Here is an 11,476-nt window from a genome sequence, read left to right as displayed (position 1 = left end):
CCAACCATCTGCCTTGGAGCCGTGGCCTTGGGGGCACCAGAACACAGGAATTGGGGAGCAGCAGTTTGCATTGCTTCCACATGGCCCCCATCTACTCCCAGCTGATCCTGCACCAGGCCTGCACTGGGAACCACACCGGGGCCTGGCCCAAGTTACACATAACCATCTGCAGCCAGTTTATTTTTCAGACAAATCAGTCTTCTGGTCCTACCCATGACTCTGTCCTACACGTTGCTGTAGCCGTGACACTTCCAGGGGCGTGTGGGGAGGGAGGGTGGAAAAAAGAACAAACACAGGAAAATGCCTGAAAACAGCAGGTACATATGCCATTCCCATAATAAGTAACTTAACAAGTAATTAGTTTAAAGCCCATTCTCAAAGACTTTACACCCCTGAACCTTACTCCTTCTCCATCAATCCTGCTTTCCAAGAAATCCATGAGTCTAAGCTTACTAGCCATATTTTGAAAACTGTTCTCTCACTTGCAGTGAGGGTTAAGTAACCACCCTCACATCATCTCTCTCTCAAGCACACAAAACCATCCCCAGTACCATGACAGGTGGGTTAACTTTTTGGGGGGACTAATTCATGTTTGAAATAATTTATCTTGCCAGATTCTTTTGGTACTTCCTATTCTGTCTCAAGCAAGAACTCAGAAACTGTTGAAAACACACAGAGAGATGGACAACAAGCAAAACAGAGAACAAGAAGAAAGAAGAAAATGGACAAACAATAAATGTTTGAGTCCAAAATTAAAATGAGTTACTTTCCAGGTCTTGTCTAGCTTGAATCCTGGCTCATGTGTTTGCCTGAACCAATCTGTCCATTGTCAGCAAACAAATGGCAGTCAACAAACACTTCAATAGTCTTCTCTTGAGTTCTTTTTTATGTTCCAACTTCTTCATTGCCAAGCGTTCAAACCTATTTGCAATGATTTTATTTTCTTTCTCGTTTGAAGAATGTGATGACAGTCAGTGCAAGAAAGCTGTACAATAGTTAATATTGTGCAAGCACTGGAATGACGAGAACACTGTTGTCAGTAAACATGGTCATTTCCCTAAAATGCATTTATCCAGCTATTAGGCTCACTTAGTCCATGCTTGTGTGGGCTACTGGAATTACAGAATACTAAATCTTCAAAATGTTCATTTAATTCTATTGACAAAATAGAAAAAATGAAGCTTGGGATCAGATGGGCAATCTTATATGAAGAGCACATTCCCTGGAGAGCAAATGGAAGATCTTAGCTATCATATATAGCTTCATAAACCATTAAGGAGACAGAACATTTTCTGCTTACAATTAAGTAAACAGCATAACAACACTGGCATAAGAATTAGCACCAACATGAGAGCTGATCTGAAACATATGTCTAGGCCCTAGCAAGCTACCTTGACACAATGGTCCACCTTTAACTACTTCACTAGCAGCATTTCCCTCCTGAAAAACAAAGGCAACTTTTATTAATATACTTGCAAGGAAGGAAATCCAGAAATTCTACCTCGTAAAAGCTCTCTTTCCTTCCCACCCACTTGGAGCTGATTTTTTCCACTTTTTGTCTCTGTCTCATTTCTAAGTCAAACTCCTTGCAGCTGCTTATTGAAGACCTAAGTGGTGATTCTGGCTGGCTGGTGGCAGCTTTTTCCTTTCAAAATAACAGACAAAGAAGGATACACAATAAGAAAGATTTCTTCACAGTTTCCAACACACTGGATGAGTAATTCCAAAGGTATCAAGAATTTCTTCCATTTGCAGTATTGCTCTCTTCTGCTTTAGAGGATATGACAAAGAGCTAATTTAAGAGATATCAACAATGCTATACCACACAGAATGATCTCCTTTGCAAGGGGGAAGGATGTCATTAACAGCTCTCACATATAAAAGTTCATTGCACATTATCCTTTTGCAATGGGGAGTTCTGAATCCATTTCAATAGTTTATCAAGATAAAACAAGGTAAACGAAACAAGAGAAAACCCAAACAACTCTCCCTGTAATTTATTCAAATGTTTAAACACTCTTTAGAAGATAACTTAGTTTGCTGCTGAGTGACAAGCAGGTGGTATATAATAACCATACACACAGGCTTTTCTCACTTTTAGGCTTTGATTTAAAACTCAGAGAAGATCCCAGAAGAAACAGCAAACTGCAACTTGCCATAAGTAAACTGCACCCTTGAGAGCACGCTGCACTCACCACAGCAATGGTGAGATCAGAGAGTGCTCATGGTGAATCTCTCTGCTACATGAAAATGCAGAGTCTAGGTAAAGCTTATATCCCAGAGAACTGAATTCAGTTTTGATGTGCTGTTGATTTTGCTCATTTTTGCAAACATTTGATAGAACTGCTGTTATTTACTTAATCACTACCGCAGACCCAATACCAGCTGCAGATAAATCAACAAGAACATTCTTGTTATTCTGGCACGCCTTCTGTTAGATCTTATAAAAGAGATTTCCATTCTTGCATGCCTAGGAATAAAAGCTCCATCAATCAGAATCATTAATCAGTTTTGTAATGCCCCTCTGCCTGACCTTCATTGCCTCATGCAACAAGCAACCTGCTGAGTCCTCTTCTGTAAAGAAGCAGCCTATTCATCTAATCCATCAAACAGAAAAGGAGTAGTTGTTTTGGTCAAATTCATGGAAAAGGCATGCTGTGGTGGCTAACTGAGCCCCAGGATCCACATCACCTTCAAACTCTAACCTTCCAGTATGCAACAGGGGCAATATTGCAGTAATCAGATGAGCAGGCAGCTGACAACTGCATTTAAACAGATTGGGCCTGATCATCCTTAGGCCAATGTTGTAATAAGAGGACTACAAGCAAGAATTATTTTAAAATTACATCCCTTTGATGCTGATTATGATACAGCTTTTCAAGAACATTTACAGTAATATTTTCCTTTAGGATAGGCAGAATAGGTTTTATTTTTCATTAGCCTACAGCATCAGAAAACTTGGAGTTGAGTATGACATAAAAGAAGAATTAAAATGAATTGAGTGATTTTGAGTATGCCTTTGGTGATTTAATCATATTGCAAAACTACTGCTGAGAGAAGGCTGACTCTATGTGGCCCTAACACAGAGACTGCTCTGACTGAGCTTTAATCATACATAAACAGTATCTGAAAGAGATTGTTGGAATTAATCCTTTCACACCTTGACTCACATTTTCCCTCAACCAACAGGAGGCATTTAATAGATTAAACTATTAAATATTACTCTGGTCCAGACCTGGATCATAAATCCCCAAGACAACATTTTCAGTTAAGACAGCCTGAAATGACGTGTTTTTTCAATGCTCATTATCTGATACATCTATTTGGTTTAACTAATTATTCTCGTCATGGAACTTGTTAAAATTAGGTGCCACAGCAGCATCTGAATGATAGATTAGGACAAACCATGGAATTATACAGCTTTGCCTTTTTTCCAGACTTCTTGACCTTATTTTCCTAAACCCAGCCTTACCAAGGATCTCTTTAAATTGTTAACCTTTCACAGATTTTCGTATTAGTGGCATGAAACTACTGAAAAATACGTAATGAGAAAAGCAGATGCACCAGAGATGGGGGAAGTAGTGGCAAGAACTGGAAATAAGAACTAGAAAGGAACTGGAGTTTTTACACTGATTAAAAAAAAAAAAGATTCACCCCTTCAGTATTCATCCTGAAGAAGTTCTGATTGCTTTGTGTTTGAGGAGGAATACTAATTTCCTCTTTTCCCATCCCAAATTAATTTACACCAAGTATCTTTCCCAAAAAACTTGTAATTACAGCAAGAAGGAACAGCATGAGAGAAGACTTTATTTTACCTTATATGACTTTACAGTAATATATACACAGCAGTTTGTCATCATTAATTCAAATATTCACTGACATCTATTCAGATCTGACCATCTAGCACCCAATATCATGGAAAACAATCTTATGTTTCATTATTTTAAAAACTTTCATGAATTTTGCTTTTCTTTGTTAATTTTGTATCATTTTTTCCACTCTTCTAGATCCTTCAGAGGCACCAATATGGCTTAACCTCAGATAGACTCCCAGGCACTGCACTGGGAACCATTAACTGTAACAAAATATAATCTCATTCTGCTTTATTCTTACTGCTTAGCCAGTTCCTCATCTCATGCTCTCTCTCCCAGTTGATTGAAAAATAAGACCCTGTGAGGAGTTTTGTCAAAGGCTTTTTGAAACATGATCTCTCCATAAAAGTTGTGGCAAATATTGCAGGCTACACTAAACAGAAAAGGGATCAGAAGACCGACAGAAGACCGACGGCCAGAGCATGACTCATTTTCTGCCACACATGTAAGCTGTGCCTTGAGAAAGGCACAGAGCAGAGATCAAGACGCCTGTGATAAAGTGGGGTCTGTAGTTTAATGACTGGCTCCAAGTAAGCTCCATGCTTCACCACTCTGAAAAAGAATTGTTTGTGCAAATCTTTCTGCTGGCTCCCAGCAGACCCTTCTTGTTTAAGTCGTTCAGACTCTCCCTCTTACCACTATTAGTCACACTGATTACTAATATTATTCATTATTACTCATCGTTTAGTCTTTGAATAACCTCATTAATTTCAGTGAGAAATTTGCAGTAGGAGGTATTAGATAATCTATGCATTTATGTACATGCATGTCTAATTAAAAGCTATCAAATGAGACGACTGAGTTTCTATTGCTGACTAAGCTGATCCTTAAAACTCTGGACCCAGAAGTGAAAGTGTTTGTGGCTGCTGCTGAAGACTAAGTACTAAGTCAAGCCTTCAAAAGTACCTGTGAAAAAATCAGTCCTTACAGCAATTTCCATGAGGGTACTGCAAAGTTAAATCAGCCTTTCACCTCTGGGCTCTACTGGATGAAAGAGACTTGGAAAGGGGCAGTTGCCTGCCCCTCTCTACTCCCAAACAGCATACTGGCAACAAAATTAGGAAGCAGATGTAGAAGAATATACACACAGGTTTGTACCTCACAGACCACTCTTCCTGTTTTTATGTGGATGCCACTGACATTGAAAATTCTTCTTCAGATCATCCTCCTTCCAAAGTTAGGGAGAATAGTAAGTCATTTAACCATTCATTATAAGATCAAACTTTACTTTGTGTCCCTCTGAAGGCACCCTGTGTTAGGAACATCTGGAAGCAAAGAGCAGACTACTTAAAGAAGTTAAGAGCTCATAAGAGCATCTCAAATCACCCAGGTTTTAGATTACATGAATGTTGTTGCTTTTTTTTAAAAAAACGAAAGTTAATTTTCTCAATTATTTCAGCACATTGCAAAACTTCACATATTACAACACTAATACTTAAATTATATTTTTTAAGAGGGAAATTCTCGTGATAACTTTTTACAGAAATCATTTGGGACAGCAGTGCTACAGGCAGGAGGAGATTGGAGGGGGGTGCTGTCTGAAAACAGGACAATGAGTCAGAAAAGCATGACTGATGTCTGCTCCCTGATAATTTCCTTCAAATGTTAAAGGAATTCCTTCTATGGGTGAGAATTATAACTTTTTCCTCTGTCCCCATGTCTTCCCCTCAGTTCCCTCCCCCAGGCAAGTTTACCAGCACAGCTACACAGTCATCACCCATCCTGTTTTCTCACACTACCCACCTCATCCCTGTGAAAGCCAGCTGGATCAGGCAATGCCTGTGAAGCCAGGCTCCTAATCCCATCAGGGAAGGGTGATAGCAATCTGAAAGTGGCAAGGCGGGACACTTTCTAAACACTACCACCCACAGGAAATATTGTACTCAGCTGCCTACAGACTATGCAAAGCTGTCTGCTCTCCTGGCCTGGAAAAGGAGCAGGAAAACAAGGACAGGATCAGTCTGTGCCGTTCAGTGACAAGGCCGTGGAGAAGCAGACCCAATCTTTCCCCAGCTCTGTGGAGCACGCCTTGAGTGTCAGCCCTGGATACTGACTTTGCTCTGTCTCGTGAGACAGAGTGGTTCCCACTTCACCTTTGTCTGGAGCCAGGGTTAAACTTCATGTTGAAGCTTAATGTTCATGTTCAGGCTGGTGTGACAGCTGAGGTGAGCTTGGTGGATCACAAAGAGGTGACAGCTCTTTTTCCACTAGATCCCACTTACTGTGTTTCCGAGTTCAACAAAGTCCTCACTGTAAGGATGCACCTGATCTACAAGAGCCCCTCTTCCACCCTCACCATGCTCTGCACCAAAAACCTTCCTCTGTCATAAGCCTGGCTGCAGCAGGTTTGAGAAGCAATCAGGATGATACAATGCTGCCTGCTTCCTCAGATTGTAAACATGAGCCCTCCCTTGCAGCTGGGGACAGTTTTAGTCACCACAAGCTCTTGAAAAATAACCGCCCATGCACTTCCCTTAGAGCTGGAGTTGTGTTTTTCTCTGATACAGACACATACTGAGGCTGGGGAAGGAAATGCACATCACCTCGTCCATGGTGGAGCCAGACTACAGGCAGGCACCACGTTATCCAGAGCAATTAATTAAATGATCCTGCCACTGACTGAGCTCCCAAATTGCTCCTTTCTGTCAGATAGGCTTCTTCACACATGAGGAGTGGACTTCTTCTCAGACTTATTACCAGAGGTACATTAAACTTATTGATTGCTAAGGTGTTTTTCTAGACAAAAGCCAATACCAACATGGGCCACAGTTACATACAAACTGTCCACCACTTCCTTTGAGAGCTCAGTCATAATTCATAACCTCATAGGGATGGATAAAGGCTGACGTATTTTGCCTTACCAAAAAAATAGACAAAAACAAAAAACCAAACCAAACAAAAAAAAAAAAACCACACCACAGATTCAGGGCTGCCAGTTCTACTACATTAATAACAAGAATCTGTCAGACAAAACCAGCAACTTCCACACCTGCAGAATTCAGGCCATATTATTAAGAATTCTGTAGTTTCAGTTATATCATTCCAGCCATATCATGTTGAAAAGTCTGAATTAATACATTTCTTTGCAGGAGAAACAGAGGAAACAGTCATTTACCTATCACATAAGAATGCAGTAGAGAAATATTGGGTAACATGTCTCTCCCATGTCATAAATCATCACACAAATACCTAGGAGTATTAGGACTTGAACTATTTTTTTATAAAAAAGCTCATCATATAATCTGTCCTCTACACATGCAGTAATGGCAATTCCCATGGATATCATAAAATTATCTGTTATAGTCTTTTAAGAAACATATTTCTTTGGGGGTCCAATGAACAAATACTTTTTAATGGAAAAAGAAAACAAAATGCCAAACGCACTTTAAACTATTTCAGTTTTGATCACGAGGAATGCTGGGTCAGTCCTGTGCCCAGATACCAGTAAGCAAATGGCAAATTGACTTCATTGATTTCAATGGGAGAAGAGGAGGCCCTCCAGGCAATGTATTTTAAGTAACTGATATTCACAGGAATTTCCCTGCAAGCACAAATGTCATACAGTAACCACTGGGCAAGAATAAAATAGTGACATTATTACTAGTGCAGAATAATGGTTTGTGACCCTTGCACTGTGCCCTATAGTGCAAATATCACTACATTTATTAAGATATTTCTTTTCCTTTGTGTCTGAGGGTATGGATCACAGCAGGCAGTATTTTCATTTCTACAATGACCTTTGCAAAGCTCACAGAGCTATATGATGTTATGGTAATGGTACAACCCAAAGGTCATGAAACATTATTCTGCCCTAGTAACTATTAGGGATGTGATGGGAGTTAGAAGAGGTATCTGTCCCTTGGGCCAGTTTTCCACCTCTGGAGACCTGGGTTCAGTATTGGCCACACCAGTGACACATTGGAGGCTGAGACTTTACTAACATTTCACTTTCTGTCTTGTTGAAGTTCTCTCTTCAGCTACTACTGAATCATCCAGACAATAATGTTAATTTGGAAGGAGTGAGAGCCGATTTCCAAATGCAGAGGAAAATGCTGCCACCCTCTAATGAGCAGACAACACGAATCTACAAAACCATCTTGAAGGTGAGGAGAAGACATTATCCTGGATAACACTGACAAAAAAGGCTTCTAACTCAGCAGTGCACAGCTTGCTGGCAGCAGGCTACACTTATGTTGTGATTGTCGAAATACTAGATTACGATGACAACATATTGTGTTAGTCCACACCTTGCGAAATGACACAAATCTCGGACAGTGGATGAAAAGCGTAGCAAAAAAGAAAAAATGCTTTAAGAGCATTTAGTGTGAATTTGTATAGCAGATAGGAAAGTGAACAGCAACACTGGCTAATGGGTACAAATGCCTGCAAAATATGTGTATTTTCATCAAAATGTCATTTAGGGACACAGCATGCAAAGTGACAATGGAAAGAAAAAAAGAGTAAAATCCAAGGCTCAAAATCACATGGAAGACAAAAAAAAAAAAAGCAGCAATGAGGCACTAAGGAAGCAGAAGCTGGTGCATCCAATGATGAATTCAAACTGTCCTGTTGATTCACACACAGGCAACACAAGGTGAAGTAGTTGCAGCAGAAAGAACAAGATTCCTAGGGATGACACATGGATTAGAAAACCATTCACCTCCTTTGTTTCAGAACACTCTGTTCTGACACTGCCACAACATGTCACTTTGAAACCAAAATGGCATTGAGATGAATTACACAAACATGGGCATGTGGTTAACTCTGCTGGGGCTTGTTGCTGTGATGTAACCACCTGATTTTTTTTCCTCAGTGTTTTGCTTGCCAGGATTATACCATTTTTTTAATATAATTTTTAGCCTCCAGGCCTTAATTATATTTGTGTTTTGCTGGTACAACAGCATTTTATGCTGTATAACTGTAACAGAACACCACCATGTCATGTCTGTGTAACAATAAGTGCATTACATGGTTCTCCTCACACGAAGCCGATACTGAAAACATCTTAAATATTCCTACTGTGATAGAAACAGGGAAGAATTGCACTCAGAGAAACGAAACACTGGCAATTTCACAACAGTTTCAGAAAACAAGAGGAACATTTGGGGACTAGATTTTTAGCAAGGTTACCAGTAGGATTCCATCTATTTTTTAAATTTTATTCTTAAAAAACCCAAAAAACCAAACCCAACAGAAAAAAAAAAAAGACATAATTTTCAGGGAAAATTACCACAGAATAAGATCGCTTTGGGTTGGTTTTTTTGTTTTTGTTTTTTTCTGGAAAAGACTGGACATTCCTGATGAATGTCACATTGGATTTGCTCAAGTGAGCAAACAGGTTTTGTGGTTAAAACCTGCCCTCTGCTGGTTTAAATGGTGAATACAAAAGAGAATCCAAATATATTTCCTAAAGGACGCTTTTTATATTTCTTGTACACAAACAGCACTTCTTCACATTATATGTTATCTTTCTTGGAGTGAAAATGAACCGGTTTTTCAAACTCTGAATATCAACTTTATTCAGTGCTACAGGACAGCATTTCATCTGCCAAGGGAACAGTACTGCATAAATCCTGCATAAACCTAAGTCTATGAGGGAAAGCAAATGCTTGTACAGTGAAGACGAAGCACTGACATGATAACATTATGTATGTCTTCCTTTCCTCGTGAAACTCACCACCAAAAGGCACATCTGCATCTCACCTCTGGGAATATTAAATCTTCTAATATTGTCACTCTCTATAAACTGTGAAAATCACATCTGTCATTGCTGTCTTGTCCCATTCCTGTATATTACCAATTATTTTTTGCCTTAGTAAATGCCAAAACCCTGCTTCAACAGCTCCATCATATATTCTGTATTCCCATACCCAAAGATCAATGCATATTAAATAGCCTGATACGAGCACATCACTTTTCATTTAAATAGAATAACCTTGTTAAAACAGTCTCCTTGCAAATAAAGAACTAGCCAGTCCAAATGAGTGAGAGTGACCAGTCTTTCCTCCCTGCAAAGCTGCAGGAGTAGAACATTTGTAAATACATGGTTTGTAGGTACCATTCACTTACTGCAAAAGAAAAGCTCTATCTCTTCCAGCAGCCACTCACTCTTGACTGAAAGCTGACTTGTGCCTCACTCTTGAATCCTCAGGTTCATTCCCTCTGGGTATTGTAGTTTATCCATTATTGGATGCCCATATTATTGGGCACACTGCCAAAAGGAAACTATTAATGGCCAGAACTCTAGAAACCACTTGTGCCAAGAGATGAACTTCAGGACCACTTACATTATAGCCTCTGCTTTTTTGTGCCAGTAAATAACTGTGCACAGGTACTCCTGCACAAACACAGGGTTACTTGGAAGATTGTCACCACCATCACTGGACATGTCCCAAGACCTGCAAAACTGTTTATCCATGTTTGAAGATGACTTTGCTGTAGATGTGATCCTCTATCTTGGTACTCCAATGGAGTAGCTGGGGCATGGAACATCAGTGGATGGATCTAAGGTGATCTAAAACTCTTTTACCCACTTTCACAGTTGCACAGTGTGCCTGAAATCATATTCTGCAGCTTTCTGGGGACTGATAGCTCACCTCCCTGAGCAGTACCTATTGCTGTGCCGTTGTTCAGCCATGCTTTTACATCACCTGGAAGGAGTCTTCTTCACAGGCAAAGCTGTCTGCTCACTGCTAGGGCTGGGCTCCTCCAGAGCTGACTACGAGCTGTGCTCCCACAGACCTGCACAGTGCTCAGAGAGACTGCTTAGTCCATGGCAGCCCAGGCAGGGAAATAAAGGTATGGACTCATTGTCTGGCTGGGATCAATAGATTCGGGGTGTTTTTTTATTCCTGTGTAGGACAGGAGCTCTGGGATTCTGCTGTGCTCCTTCCTGTTCCAGCAGTAGTCAGCATCAGTCCTGAAGAGCAAAATGGACAGCATGGCTGGCCACTTGGTTTCTGTGGAAGGCAAAGGCTGCTGCACTTAATGGTGCTCTGATGTCAACCAGAAATCCCTATGTCCATGTAGGCACTGATGATCCTGCATTTGAAATCTGAAAATTTCTCAGCAGTATTAAAATTGACCTGACAAGTGGCAAATACCTCAGACATGCTGAAACTTCTGGAAAACCCTTATAAGTAAGCTTACAGCCACATTCTTAGACGAAAAGACTGCAGCTGAAAAGATGTGACAAGACCTTATTCACCTGCCAAAAAAAAAATTAAAAATGGATGTATTGCAGAGTTAATTGTCCCGGTAGGAAGGCATTTCAGTCTAAGCAGTATCCCAGGAGAATCAGAGCTCAAGTCACCCCTTACACCTTTGCACTGCACAAATAAGTCTGGTCTTCAGGACAACCCTCAGCAGGTAGGGGCTTTGCCAGTATCTTGTATCTATATAGTCAGGGTACTTGGGGTGGAAAAATACAATCCAGTAACTATGGAATATAACAAATTCATTCTTACATTTTCATGTTGCTGGGCAGCTCTGGCATTTAATTAATAGGATCCCAAGTCAAAGGTAATTTTGTGATAATTAAGATAATTACTAACAGAATTAATGTCTTGCATTTGAGAAATAAACAAAGCCTATCTTTATTAAAC

The sequence above is a fragment of the Cyanistes caeruleus genome, chromosome 1 (assembly GCF_971803275.1).
Source record: "Cyanistes caeruleus chromosome 1, bCyaCae1.hap1.1, whole genome shotgun sequence".
NCBI classification, from domain to species: Eukaryota; Metazoa; Chordata; class Aves; order Passeriformes; family Paridae; genus Cyanistes; species Cyanistes caeruleus.
This window is presented reverse-complemented; position numbering follows the sequence as displayed.